Source organism: Melopsittacus undulatus, chromosome 5 (assembly GCF_012275295.1).
Source record: "Melopsittacus undulatus isolate bMelUnd1 chromosome 5, bMelUnd1.mat.Z, whole genome shotgun sequence".
NCBI lineage: Eukaryota > Metazoa > Chordata > Aves > Psittaciformes > Psittaculidae > Melopsittacus > Melopsittacus undulatus.
The window spans coordinates 76,022,890-76,038,107 of NC_047531.1; the positions used below are offsets into that span (position 1 = coordinate 76,022,890).

Here is a 15,218-nt window from a genome sequence, read left to right on the forward strand (position 1 = left end):
ATTTCAGCTCGGCTTAAGCATCTCAGTCGCATGGTTCAGATACACTTTAAAAGGAGCTGGGTCTGTGGGGCTAGCTCATAACCTGCCTTTCTAAATACAAAATCCAGAGCAATCTGTGCAGGGGAATTGCCACCAGAGTTACCATCTCTCTTGGGAGGACACAACTGCTCTCTGATTTGTAAGAGACTCAGGAAAGGGGCTGGTGCAACTGCTCTAACATAAACCCTGCCCTACCACAAGTCTAAATTTTACTTTGATAGAGCTACTCATGCCATGCTTAGGCCTGTTTTCTCAGCTGGATGCTCCCTCCACACGAGAAATGCCCACTGCATGTATCCCTCTGCAAAGAAATTATTACCAATCCTCACACACCACCCCTGAGCTGCTCTATCACTGTACAGCCCATTGAGAGAGGTGAAGGAGTGGGGTCAAAACTCTCGAGCTCAGAGATTACACAGGGTGCTACAGATAAGAATGAAAGAGGGAAACAATGTTATGTGGCCACAGCTCTTAGGGTATGGAGAGGAGATGGAGCTTGCTGAAGGAAAGAGCATAGAGAATAAGAAAAGCAATCTAAAAAGGTATGTGCTAAATTAATGTAGGATGTACTGCTGTGTTAAACTGTCTACATGCTGTTAGCATTCTGCAAACTAGGAGCTGCTGCAAGTGTTTCAGGAAGGAGAAAAAAAACCCAAATCTGTCAATAGTACCTGATTTCCTGGAAAATGCATCTGAGTTGCTACTGAAGCTTGGGAAAAGTGAATGAGACCTGCTGGTCACACCAGTGCAGACTGTTTGCCTGACTGCTTAACACTCCCAGTAGCATCTCACTAGCTTTCACTCACGGTAGGCAACACTCAAGCTATACTGAGCCTATTAATTATCTAATGATTCATTAACTGAGGAAAAAGAAAATAAGGATATCTTTCCTGCATTTGTTTCCATTTAAGTAGATTATAATACCTAGTGCTAAGCAAAAAAAAAAGTGCCAAAGAAACATCATTTTGGGTTGAACAAAATTCCACCTTGGAAACGGCTACTGAACTTCTGCCAAACAGTAAGTGAAGACTATGGTTTGGATTGCACGTTGCACTTCCAAGAGATGCAGTAAAAATTATTTGGTCTCAAGATAAAATGGGGTCATCCATATATCGGAAAACCCAGTTCACTTTAAGCAGAGCTTAAGTATTATACTCCAAGCAGAGCTTAAGTTTTATACTCATAAAAACAATTATAAGCCTTGATATTCTGCAGTCTTCTAGCACAGGGCCAAACAAGAATGGTGTATGGTTCTCACTGCTGTAGCTCAGTAGAAAGACTACTGACACTACTGGGCAGACAGGCTAAGAATTCCCACAGTGAAAATAACTGAGTCACTGCATGTCATTGTGTGCAGGTCTCTGTACAAACCCTGGGGATGGAAAGATGACCAACAGAAAACATCTGAGGTACAAAAGGGGGTAAGTACTTTCAAGACGTGTGCTATGATTGCGCTGGCTACTAGCAACCAGCTATATCCATTCCTAGAGAGCAGGTTTGCTATGAACTAGAGTCCCCAATCAGAGTGATTCAGGGCCTAGATTGGAGACATTCTCTAGTTAGTAGGAGAAATTTTGTAGTCTCTTACTATGCTACTGAAGCATGAGCCAGAATCCCACGCTGCTGTTTTTGAGTCTCAGATTAAAGAATGCTAATGCTTGCACCAAACCATTTTGACAGATGCAAATGCCATTAAAACATCAAAGGGCTTGGAAACACACTTGAAAGCTTGGCCTTTCCCAGACTGCACTGTGGAACCATTGCTGAGCACAGTTGTTGTCACGTTACCTGTATCAGTCCTGAGCACAGTTAAGCTACAGACAGATAAGGATGAACAATATTCAGCAAACTGAACTGGGACAAGCTGTCCTCCCCTGCAGAAAGGGCCTCCAAAGCTATCCTGTCTGATGTTCTTGGCAAACATGTAATATAACCTCTTTCACAGTTAGACCAAGTTCTACATTGAAATCTGTAAGATTTCTTGCTGCCATTACCAATACCTGTTACAGGACAGAAGATACAAAGTTGGAACTTTTCAGCAGCATGGGAAGACTGATAACCTAAACATCAAAATATACCCAGCCATAAATATACTGGAAAAATGCTGCTTTTTTAACATGTAAAATTATCCTGTGCAACCAAAGCAATTCCTAAAACACCAACAAAACTGCACTTATATATAGCACTGTGCTAATGACTCCTACCAGCACAATTTCATCATCCATAACAGCTATACCTACAGCATGTACCGTGTATCTGGCTTCAATATTGTTAGTACCATCAACTGGAGATAGCAATAAAAAATTGCTGACATATCAACATACCATGAGATAGCAACAAGAAAAAATCTTGAACACATTTTGTGCTTTTCGAATGCATGTTTTCAGCCTTTGCTCCCCATAGCATTTTTAATTGCCTTATGACTCCAGTAATGGGATTTATTTAAAAAGTTTTTAAAAAAATAAGACTTGCATCATAATCACAAACACTACATAATATTGTAACAGTGATGAAGCTTTGTACTGAAAACTGCAGCTAAAGAAAAAAGAAAATCCATCCAAAAGAGATGCAGGGATATGTGTGGGAAAAGGATTCTGGTACAACCCTCCCCTAACCCAGCTTTTCAGGGAACAAACCATTCTTTCTTGGAAATTTAATTGCTGTACTTAGATTGAAGAAGTTAACAAGCACAATGAGACGTGTTTGCTATTGGGAGCAAAAAGTATTAGATATAAATAAAATGTTATAAGAAATGTAAATGTGGGAAAGCACCAGCAAGGACCCCTTCCCTCTCCCCGTGGAAAAATAGCTTCACACACCCAAAGCCACAGGAATTGTGTGGGTGCTGAATAGGAAGGTACTAATGCAAACACATGGAAAACTTGTTACTCACAGTGTAATGCCTGCATGGCCAACTGGCATAGGTTTATTGTGCACATCACAATATTTTCTGTTTTTCATATAGTCCCACTTCCTAGAATCATGTGGTTATGTGAGAATTTTGGCTTACAATTAAGAAAAATGTATGTCTGGCCTTTAATGGGTGTGGAAAAGGGCTGAAAAACAAAGTATGACTCAACAATTAGATCTTGTTGTCTGGGTTTATCTTAATTTTTTAAGCATATGTTATATGTTAAACCTTAACTTGTGAGCAACAAGAGCAAGGCCAGCTTCCCTTTCCCCCTCTGTCTGATCACTGGTTTTCAGCAGTAGGGACTGATCGTACTGAGCTTGTCTGCAGAGTATTAAACGTGATCCAGTGAGCTACACAAGCTACCAGAAACTAAGAGACTGGCAAAGAAATTCACTGTGGTACAAGTGGGTTAACAAAGACTAATAATCAATTTTATCAGGCCCAATATAAGTATTTGCAGATATTCTGCAAACCTCATCTGTTCATGGCCCAGCCCTAAAAACAGATGTGGAGCTCCTTCAATTCCTTCCGCTACTGCTGACTGTACAAAACATTTAACCCACCTGGAACCAGGTCCTAATAAATTCTGATCAAGACTTGACATGGTGCCCTGAAATCCAGAGCAGATTAAGACAATGCACATCCAGGTTGTTGCCATCTTATCCCATGTGTCCATACATGAGCCAGCTCAGGAAGTGATCAAGACAAAGAAACAACCCAGCAGCAGAGTGATGTGAACACCCAGAAATGTGTGACACAGGAGGAAAAAAACCAAGGAATAAATAAAGGTAAGCAGGAGCACTCCCTGAAGTAGCTGCATGTACAGAGGTACGAGCCACAGCAGCAAGGGCAAGGAGTGGATGGGAATGAGAGGTGAGCAGGGAAGCAGAAACCTGAACTTGGACCTAAGCTCTGGTGAAACCACACCCAGGCTCTACACGCAAGCCCCTGACGCTCCAGTGTAGGTGTCTTGCCGCATGTGACTGCCAAGTGCTGGTATAGGTACATCCTCACCAGCCCACGCGGGATTCACCTTCACGGTACCAGTCCTCTTGCTGCCCTTCCAGGTCAGAAGCAGGTACTATGGGAAGCAGGATATTCTAATCAGACTGACAACCAAGGGAGCCAGTATTTTACAGTTTAATATTTCCTTTTCTCATTACTGCCACTCACTCTGCCATTCCCGTGAACCCAGACTCAGCCTTCTCTTAGCAAAGCACCGGGTGTTGAAGAGGATAGTGCATGGCAGCCAGGTGAACTTGAAAGAGGCAGCCCCTTTGAGCAACTCTGAAAACAAGTAACAACATGAAGAAGCTGCCAGGGAAAGCCCTGGAAACCTCCTCAAACCATCTGTGAAGTCTAGCGCAGAAATACTGCAAATGGAAGGGGAGGGGAAGGCATTTTTGTGACCCTGTCTTTCAGAATAAGCAGTGAAACGTTGTGTAAATCAGGGTTTTAAATGGTGTAACTGATATACATCAATCTTATGAAATGCTTTTTATAACTAGCTTCACCAATTACCACTACGTTATTTCACAGTTTATAGGAGTAATTACGGCTCATAGATGTTGTAGTTAAGACTTAGCTTTGGTTCCTAATACTGTAATTAACACAGCATATTATAAAAATTATTAATAAAGGAAAAAACCAAAAAAAGTAGAACCCTACAGGTAAGACTCTAAAAAAAAAAAAAAAAGGACTAGCACAACCAGATCAACAATACCAATATTGCCCATTTCAGCAATACTTCTTCTTATTTCTAAGGGGCAAAAATTATTACCACCTATTTTTCCATACAGTACCAGCTCCAGCTCCAAGTCTGTATTAGTTTATAGATTTTATGCCAACTTAGAAATATCACTAGCATTCCATGATGTACTAATTTCAATATCTTTTCCACATTAATAACTGAGTTCAAATGCAGATGAAACAATTACAGATCACAGAATCACAAGGGTTGGAAGGGACCTCGAAAGATCTAGTGCAACCCCCCTGCAAGAGCAGGGTAACCTAGAGTACATCACATAGGAACTTGTCCAGGCGGGCCTTGAATATCTCCAACGTAGGAGACTCCACAACCTCCCTGGGCAACCTGTTCCAGTGCTCTGGCACTCTTACAGTAAAGAAGTTCTTCCTGATGTTAACGTGGAACCTCCTATGCTCCAGTTTACACCCATTGCCCCTCGTCCTGTAACTGGACATCACTGAAAAAAGCCTATGTTTTAATTCTTCCTCCCTGTTTTTATTTTTCTGCATATGAATGAGGAGCAGAGTCTGCTTCCCATCATCACCCTTCAAGATGTCCTACAGTAGTACTCCTTGGTGGCTCCACGGCTCTTCAGGTATTAGCTGAGCAATTTAAGTCCTGAGATTTCCCTTTGGCAGCCTTCAAAGACATCAACTCTGACTCCTGACTGGCCTATGGCTTTCTTCTCCTCAACATAAAACTACCTCTCTCTTTACCCTCCCAGGTTCCACCCTATCAGATGGTGATGCAGAGGATCAAAATAAGGTATGTGTACCTTAAATTCACCCCAAGCTCATGATTTCAGTGTGCTAGTGAGAAATTAGAACATGAGGCAACTTAACTCCTAACAGTCACCATGACTAATAAAGTAATACAGACCCAAGACAATTTCCTTTAACTCTTTATTGCACGATCACAAAATAATGCCAGCTCTGGCCAAGGAACGCAAAGTCCTCCATACACTCGCATCCACCACCCTATGCAAGTGGGCATGCTATATTCTAATTGAAGTTGTGCATGCTTTAGCATGAATGAGAAACTTCCCCTGGGAAGCTATAGGCACACATTTAATGAAATTTAGGACTCAGCTCACTGTCTTTCCCCTTACCTGCAGCACAGCACACTTTGATCAGTGGGGCATAAACAAACACATAAACATCCCATCTCTCCCAAGTTCAATGAGATACAGCAGTTTCCCCAGTTCAGCCTCACAGGCAGCTCACAGTCATAACTTCTGACACAGCCCATCAAATTCACCTAAACAAGTTTATCAGACCTGGCATACAGCAAAATGCTCTGCTGTAAAAATAGATATCGTTACAAACAACAAAGAGTACAATCACCGTAATTTGCGCAAACTAAGAGCAACAGAGGTGCTTGAAGTGGGAACAGTTGGGAGGGTACCAAGAAAGTGGGTGGAGATGTCAGTGGACCATGCCCAAGGCGGAGGAAATAGTGAGAGCTCTCCCTCTTAGAGTCTGCTTCCCAAATGCCATATGGAAAATGGGTCCTCAGTGTTACCCCTTCCAGACTGATGCACTTGAGGAACCCAGCTTTTGTCACAAATGCTGACTGTTACTGAACCCAGCACCTCACCTCTTCCATGTGTGATAGCCAGCTGGTCAGCACATTAGTGGACTGGCACAAACTGAGCAGCTTTTCCAAGTCCCTGGCTCAACAGGACAGAACTGCAAGTGAACAAGAGAGCTGAGGACAAGACAAGTGAGGTCCCACCCTTGCAGCAGGCTGATGCAGTAGTCCTTGCCTAGGAGGGGCAGCAAAGCAGGAGGGTTTAACACCAGAAATGCAGTTACTGCTTTATGAGCAATGGCTCTGTGTTTGCTTGGTGGCAGATCCTGCAGCACTCACAGTTGTATCTGGCTTCGACTCATCGCCACCAGGCTGTTGAAGGGAAGAACAGTGACACACGCCTTGATGTGACAAATCTACTCTGTCACCCTTGGCCATGCTTTACACAGGACATATGACACAGATGACACTAGATGGCTCCCAAGAAGCAATCGCATTAAAGAAGGTGTAATTACAGCTATACCCACAGCATTACTGCTTTTGTCATATGCATGGGGAAACACCCTGCCACTCCAAACTTTTGGCTATTCCTGCTCTACTAGCATTTACTCTAACAGAAGGCAACAAAGATACATCCACAGGACCACTGTCTTGCCTCTACTAACAGCTGTAGTTTATGGACAATTAAACATGGTTGCAATCACCTCCAAATTTCAAGCTACTGGGTCCATAAAGAATACTGTCATCATCCATAACTAATATAGCATAGAACAGGAACATAATGTTATGATACTAGGTGCTCTCCTTCCTTCAATTCCCCAATGCAATCATTAAAAGAAGGATCTACAGAAGGCTTAGGTTGTAACTGATGTTTTTCAAGGCAACCGAGAACTGTGCCTTCATCCCCAGACCTCGTCCAGCAGAACTGCCAGCTCCAAATCCTGGCAGTTTCCAGCAGTTTCTGCCTGTCTGAGGGTCATCTGTGCAACCGAGGTAATACTAACTCCTCCTACCTCACAGACATACTCTCGGGATTAGTCAGGGAGTGGCTGCTCAGCACATTGCATATGCAAAGCCCTGGTACAAACTTTGTATCTGATTGCAACCCTAAGCAAAGGCTTATTTAAGCAATCCTTTCACCAACAAAAATATACTGACTGCTCAGTCTGTTCTTTCTTTCTGTGCTTTTTTGCCTCCAAGCTCTCTCAGATACAAAAGATGATCCCCAGATATTTTCCTTTCGTGCTGCAGTTGTTCAGTACAAACAACAGACACATTTTTCACCCAAAGTAGTGTCTGTAACTAGTTGTTTCTGCTCGCCTGGACCAGTGTTGCTCTGGGATCATACTTGTACTACAGGGATTTCACTGCCCAGTCAAAGAAATCCCTCAACCCATAACCTCACAATATGTCAGATATTTATAGTTGTCTATTTCACACTGTGTCTACCTTCAGGTGAGACTATTTCTGAAATTCCATCTATTTTATGAGCTTAGGACACACAGCATCAGATATTTTTTGCTACCCCTAAGCACAAAACTGTATCTCTTTACCAAACCGTTCTTTAAAACCAAGTTGGTGGTTTTGCACATTCTTACCTCAACACTTATGTATTTGGATCCTGCATCTGTTAGTACTCTTTTTAATCATTATTTAAATACACTTCCAGTCTTTTTCCATTGTCACAACCAAACTGTGCACAATGCCATCTTTTAAATTAACTTTTCAAAGGCAATGTTCAGGTAAGAGGTAACACATTTCAGGGCAGATTTTCTTCCATATTGCCTTGAGATTTCTGATCATGCCAGATTCTTTGCACATGAAATGCAGCACAGCTTTTCTTGTTTTGTTCTTTTTTGAAGTCATTTTGCTACAACTATCAGAGACAGTCAATCCATTTTCCCCCTTTCACACACAGATGCCTATTTTCATGCTTTTGATATCACTGTTATTACACACTCAGCCACTGGATAGGTAAAAATTATGCTGTATATAGAATGAAGGAAAAATGGCTCTGTTAGGTCTGATAACACCCCCTGGGCAACTCAGCTGTCATGATTATTCTATATATACAGCTACAATTTTAGGCTGTTTTATATGGCCCTGACTCTCCTTTGTGACTGGTCAGAGCACACACTACTGTGACATAACTGACATGCCTGGCCTTGCTCTTCCAGGATAAGGCACATCTCATTGCTCCAGCATACGTCCAAATTGCTCATCTTCCTTTATATGCATCTCTCTGAAGTGAAACAGCTCAGTTTACTCATTCTGCAGATGTAGGAAGATAAGATGGACTGCCCAAGCAATGTGAGAAGACTGCCTTCCCAGATGGCATGAGACTTGGACCCCAATGAACACTGTTGACCCTTTGCCTACATGAACACCTTATGGGTTTCCCTTCAGTCCTCTCACAAGCACTAAGAAAGCATCCCCTCTTCCCAGTGACACTCAGGGATGAGGAGTGAAGTGACAGAGATGCATTTCCCATAATTCAACATAGCACCAGATATTGTTAAGAAATTACTGGGAGACTTGAAGGGTAAACTCATCTCTATCACTTGTATGCTTAGGAAAACATGCCATGACCCATAATCTGCTATAGAAATAGGGATACTCCCACTTCACCTGTCTCCCCATCCTCTCTCTGCCCTGAGGTTTATCACAGCATAGAGCCTTGACAGGGTTGTGTGCTGTACTGCAGCCTACACAGTACTACCCCCACTTCCCATCCTGAGTCTCTTCTTGTCTACGAAACATGCAAAAGGCAGGAGAAAAACACCTTTCCTGAGGAGAGGTAGAGAAGGGAGAGAGAAGTGCACTATTCTAAAAACACCCATAAGATCCATCAGCTATACTGCACTCAGTCTCAAGCCTGATTGAGCTCCATGTGCGAAGTGAGTTACAGGAAGAGAGATGCAGAGAGGCAACAAACAATGGGAAGAGCTATATTCAGTACCAACAACCACAACCAAATCCTCACTGTTCTAAGTACTGTGTGGTGAGACACTGTTCCTGCCCTGCAGAGCTGGCAGTATACTCAGAACATCTCCTATAAATCCAGCAACAGAAGGGAAATAGATACACACTGCACCTACTCAACTTCATTGTTATCAACCTCATGGTCCTCACCTCTAAAAACAAACAGTGATCTCAGAGTACTTCAGAAAGGAGACCAACTCAAATGCTGCAGCTAGATTACATTTCAAAGGCACAGAGTTACCTCAGATGCTTGTACTATGGAATACCTAAAACAAAGTTTCTGCATCTGAACAGAAGCTCAGGGTTAATCCATGCCAAAAGGATTTTGCCTAGAGACTGGATGCACTAAAGACACAGCTACAGCATCAGAGCATCCCCAGGCACTGGTATGGCTATGGCATCCCTTCTTTTCCCACAAGATGAAGTATACCAGCAAAGCTATACTCTTAGTGGTGTACTTTTACAGTTTCCACTAGCATCTCCTCACAGCACAGGAACCTGTAGTAAAGTCATAAGGGCCCAGTTACTATTTATGCTATTCAAATAATATACGTAGGCAGTTTTGATCATAACACCTGTAAGCTCTTATGAGCATAAAGAACGCATACCATAAAGCTTACACATCCTTATTGTTCTGTAGCTGCCCGGCAATGCTGTGGGTAAAGCATCTTCTTGACACCCCTCCTCCTACAAGTGATGCGTGTATTGACTTAACACTGATCTGGGCATCTATTTCTATTATCAAATGAATACGCAAGTGCAGCCATTGCAGCCACCTTGTGGCAGCTGTGAAGAGCACCCACGTCCATGTCACAGGTCTGCTTGTAACCAAGACTCATGCCTTGTGCCACATATCCCCTGATTATCTCAGGGCTTCTGTGACTCACATGAATTGTGCCCCACATGACCAGGATACTAATCCCCTCCCCTCTCAAGGGTGTATTTTGAATCCATCAACTCTACTGTTGGCCCCATGGATGAAGCAGTGGCCATTCCTCACCTCTCCTACAGTCACACCCTCTGCTCATCTGCATGTGACTCTGCTCTTCCCACGGCCTGCCAAGCTTGTGGATCCCACTGGGCACCACCTCAGCATGAACCTGGTGAGGATTTGGGAAGTTTTGTGTATGATCAGCAGCAGCAACTCCAGTGCTGAATGCACTCTGAGCACCACCAAGGCCACAGGCAGCAGACCTCACACACTGAGCACCTGCGTACAGCCAGATGTTCAGTTTGAGACTACAAAGGTACTTTGACATCTGAATGTCACACACCTCTATGTGACTTACTGCAAATAGGATATGTTCTCACAAAGCTAATTTATGGCCAGTTCTGCTTTAATGCAGTAGTCACAGAGCAGCAGGTTCATATGTTTCCTCCCACTTCAGTTTAATTCCTGTATACTATCCAATTACAGTTTCTATAGCCACCCCTCAACCTCTCCTAGCATCAGAACACCCTTTATTTTGTATACATTTACATATGCATCTATTGTCATATGTACATTTGTACACATGTAATTATAATCACCTCCCCCCTTCTAATTTTTTCCCACTATCAAAACCCAATAGCCCATTCCCTGACCTTGCACTGAACTTGTACTGAAGTCATGGGAATTTCTTTGACTTCACCTAGCTGTAATGCAACCACTAACCCATGAGTTCAAAATGAGTCTCCACCACAGGTCCTCACAAGTGTTCAGCATGGCACTTGAAGGAACAGTGTTTAAAACAATAGATGAGGAATTGATTTTGTCTCAGCAAACTAATTCCACTAGAACAGCAAGAAATCTGGAGTTACTTGCTAATGGGAGCAACAAGATTAACAAAGCCTTCCCAGAAGGGTACACCCTACCTTGCTCAGGCACAGAAAACCACCAAGAACCTCACATCTAGAACACACAAGTATAGTAGTTTGCAACTTTTCTTCAGTGGTGAACCTTTCATAAGTATCAGTACACCAGAGCCAAAGGACAAACCTTCTTTGTATGTCAAATAGTCTTTCCCACACAGAGCCTAATTCCAACACATGCTTCTTGACAAAGACATAAATGCAGCTGACCTAAACCCAGTCTTAGCTAAACTGAGTTCTCCCAAGTCACTCAAGAGTTAAGCTGGGCTACTGAGCCCATCAAGGCAGCTATACTCACACACCTGCTGCAGTGGGAAGGTGAAAAGAATACATCAGCTTCCATCAAGATTTAAGCTAAGGTATGTTTGTGACAATTCCTGTGTCCCCAGCCTTAGTTTCACAAGCTCTTCAGCTTGCCAATAGAGTTCCATTCTCTTTCCTTATTCCCAGTCCAACAGTGCCCTTTCTTTTCTGGCAGTGTAGGCATGTGTGTGGTCTCACAGTGCACCAGAGCAGGTAACAGATGTGGATGAGAACAGGTAGGCATGAGGTCTTCTTTCAACAGCAGTGCCAGCTTGAGAGGATTTGTGCAACCACAGCCTGTTTATTCAAGCATAGAAATGTAGGAAATCAATGTATGACTCCCTCTTGCATCCAATCCTACACAGACATGGGGCTGCTCCTGAAAGAGGTAGTCCCTCTCCGTGTTACTCATGCCCAGTGGCATGCTACCCTTCTACATCAGACCTAGCACTATCTGGCCACCAAGCAGGCTGATCCAACTTCCAGATCACAGGTTTTGTCTAAGGAAGTGGGTTAATTTTCAGTTGGAGCAGTGACTGAACTGATCTGAGGCCATTTGGTCACTAGATCTGATCCAAGGGAAGCAGCAGGAGCCTGCAGTCAGGACTGGATGAGAACTGATTGTTCCTTCAGCAGCAGCCTGTAGTTACACTGGATTAGCCATCACCTAAAGCTGTACTCCAAACAACACAAGTTATTCAGTTATATTTCTCAGAAAGCCCTGTCTGAGCACAGACACCACAGACAGGCACACTTATCTGCTGCTCTAAATCATACCAGTGACCCTACGACTACAGCTCTTCCCAGAAGCAAGTGGTTAGCACAGGTAACAACTGTATGCTGGTGGTACAATAGGCCACCTTTTTGCTGGAATGTGTCATCCTGGCAGCAACAGGCTCTGTGATCTGGCATGAAAATTTGTAGCAAGACTTTGTGGTTAGGAACCAGGCTGGAAAGATTGAGATAAGAAATTAGCGAGGGTAATCAGCCATTGGAATAATTTATCAGGGGAACCGGTGCAGTCTATCACTTCCTATCTTGAAATCAAGGCTGGGTACTTTTCTAATAGATTTTTGGATTCGATGCAGTGATAACCAGCTGGGAATGTAAATACCTGACAGGGGTCAGAATAAGGCATCTGTCCCCAAATGGCTGATACTATGAACATCAACTGTTCATCTCTCAGAAAAGGGAAACAATTTCTCTCTGTAGAGCCCAAGTGCCTAAACAATAGAGTGCAACTACACTTGCACTAAAGTCACTTCTAAGTACTTCACTAAAAGATACAACAGGAATTCAGTGAGGAGCTGCAAAGCTGAAAGGAATTACAGAACTTACCAGGCATGACTACAGAAATAAACTAGCTATGTATAACTTAGCTAAACAGTAACCAGCAGCCAACATCAAACTGGAAAGATACCAGATGACAGAAAGCATGGTAAACCTTAGAATCAAACACTCTTGGGAAAAAGTCTGATTCCAATTATGAATTTGAAACCCCTTGCAGGCTGTTTCTTAAATTTTGTCTGGGATAACCATGGAGAGTGAATGTAATTTGCATGAATAGAAACTAATTAAATATAACAGCCCACTTTAAACCAGACTCCAGAGTAGAATATAAAAAAAAAGTTTGGCTCTAGCTCTAGAAAGCACTTGAAACAAGTGAACTGTAAGATTAAGAGTCAATAGAACAAGATTAAGAACGCCTATCTAAAGTTAACAGGATGAAATAATAAAGAAAAAAGATCCCAGGGAACAGTCTTCCCAGCAAAATCCCTCAGGATGCATAAGAGGTTCCCAGAGGAAGTACTGGGGTCCCAGTATTTCAGACAGCAGGAACAAGGGGCTTCAGCAAGAGCACCCTCCTCAAGCCTGGCTGACTTGTCACTTGCAATTACATTGTATAGCCTCACTCACAGACTTCCTAAAATCGCTGGGGCTACTGTACACGGTTCAGTGCTACTCTCAACTGAGAGATGGTAAAATGCAGAAGCCAGCTGAGCTGTTCCCAGTATTAACAATAACTAAGAATGAAGAAGCACTCAGATTCGGTACAGCTTCATGTCTGATTTGGAGATGCCTCCTCCTCACCCAATTCAGTCGCAGTTCTGAAATCTGGGTCACCCATACATTATTCCTCCAAACCAAGCCACCTCCCTCCTATGCAGCCCTTTAAAAGGATCTCTGCCCTTATCCAAGCCATCTCCAACAAGCCATTTAGGGTACAAGAAACTCCAAAGCACCATGGAACCAGGTCACAAAACCTTAACATGCTACAGATGTGGTTTGGTCAGAGGACCAGGCACGCAGCTCAAGGAGAAGCCAACAGCATCCCCATCCAGCAGCTCCAGACTTGGCCAAGTCTACAAGAAGTCAACACAGTTTAGTTGAGCTCAGATTGCCTTCCCTGGCCCTGTATTCCCTACCAGGTTTGATCCAGGTGTTATCCAACCTCTGGGAATAGAGGAAGCACCAAGCGCTAGGATGACACGGGTGCTGGGGTCAGGCCAGAACCGTGGGCCCTCAGAAGTTCCCACCGCATGTTGTTTGAAGCCCCGAGGTTGCCACCAGAGCTGCTGCAGTGGCAGGGCTCCGAAGAGGCTGCAGGAAGGAGGTGGGAAGCGAGTACCTCTCATTTTCGTTCCCCTGCCTTCCCTCCGTGACAGGCCATAAAAGTCACGAGGCGCCAGCCAGCAGAGCAAGGAAGAAAACAACACAGTGTCCAGAGTTCAAGCCCTGCCCCGGGACTCCCGGAGCTGAACCCCCAGCAAGCACCGTGGGACCTCGCTCCGGCGTGGGAGGCACCATTTCTGCCCTGCTGCTGGCAGCTGCGCCTGGGACCGGGCCTGTGCGCCGGGCCCTACCTGCTGCCGGCAGCAGGAGGAGCGGGGCGGGGAACGGGCGCTGCCGTCCCGCACAGGCCTCCTCGAAAGCTGCGGCCCCCCCGGCGCCTGCCCGGGGCCGGCGGGAGACGCCCCCACCTCCCCCCCTACCCCCACCTCCGGAGGCACTGTCCCACCGGAGCTCACGCAGCGCTCCGCCGGTGGGAGCAGCTTCCCGGGACCCGACGGCGGCCCTGCCCGCGCACCCACACCTGTGCGAGGAGCGCAGCAGGCCCTCCGCGGGAGGAGCGAGAGCTCCCGTCCCCGGAGATCCCTCCGCCCAGTCCCCCTCGGGTCCTAAAATGGTGGGCAGTCCTCCCATCCGCTCCCCGAGCCTGCCCGCCGCCCGGCTGGGGAGGGGGGGGGGGGGAGCAGCCGCTCCTCCGGCCCGGCCCGGGCTCCGCGGGGATCCGGCGCCAGGCCCGCGCCTCACTCCGCCTCTCCCGGGAACACGGCAGCGCCGCTCCCGCCGGGCCGCGCTTACCTGCGCCGGGTTCACATCGCCGTGCCGGGGCCAGCGCTCCTCGCCCTGGCACCGCCGCCTCCGCTGCCCCCCCTTGCCCTCGGCTGCCGGCCGCCGTCTCCCCGCCGCCCGCGGGGCCGCAGGTATGTCATGAGTGCCGAGGCTCCCAGGTGAGCCGGGCACACCTACAGGAAGGCAGGCGGGCCGCCCTGATTGGCGTGCGGGGCGAGCCCGGCCGGCAGCGAGCCGCGCTCCGACGGCGCGGGGCAGGGCGAAGCCGCTGCCGCCGAAGGGCCAGAGCGGGACGCGGCGGTGGCTCCGGCCCCTTGTACCCAGGCTCTGTCCCCGGCTGGGCGCAGCCCTCCGTGCCCTCTGCCCGTCTCACCGCAAGGTGTTCAGGTAACTTTCCTCTTTCAAAAATGACTAATTAATGTATATATTTATGTTTAATTGCAACGGGGACAATAACTGTGCCTCCCCTGGGCGCGGGGAATAGGGCACTTACCC

General features: G+C 45.6%; 1 protein-coding gene across 2 annotated transcripts in view; it reads right to left on the reverse strand.

Annotated features, from left to right (window-relative positions):
- Positions 1–14,883, reverse strand: part of ARHGEF5 (Rho guanine nucleotide exchange factor 5) — a 36,639-nt gene extending 21,756 nt beyond the window's left edge. The window contains exon 1 of one of the 2 annotated variants that reach the window (XM_034063170.1): positions 14,733–14,883. The gene's annotated coding sequence lies outside the window, so the exon portion shown is untranslated. Of the gene's footprint in view, positions 1–13,792; positions 13,801–14,732 lie in introns of those variants that run through there. The other variant, XM_034063171.1, reaches the window with a different exon arrangement.
- Between the last annotated feature and the right edge of the window lie 335 nt (positions 14,884–15,218).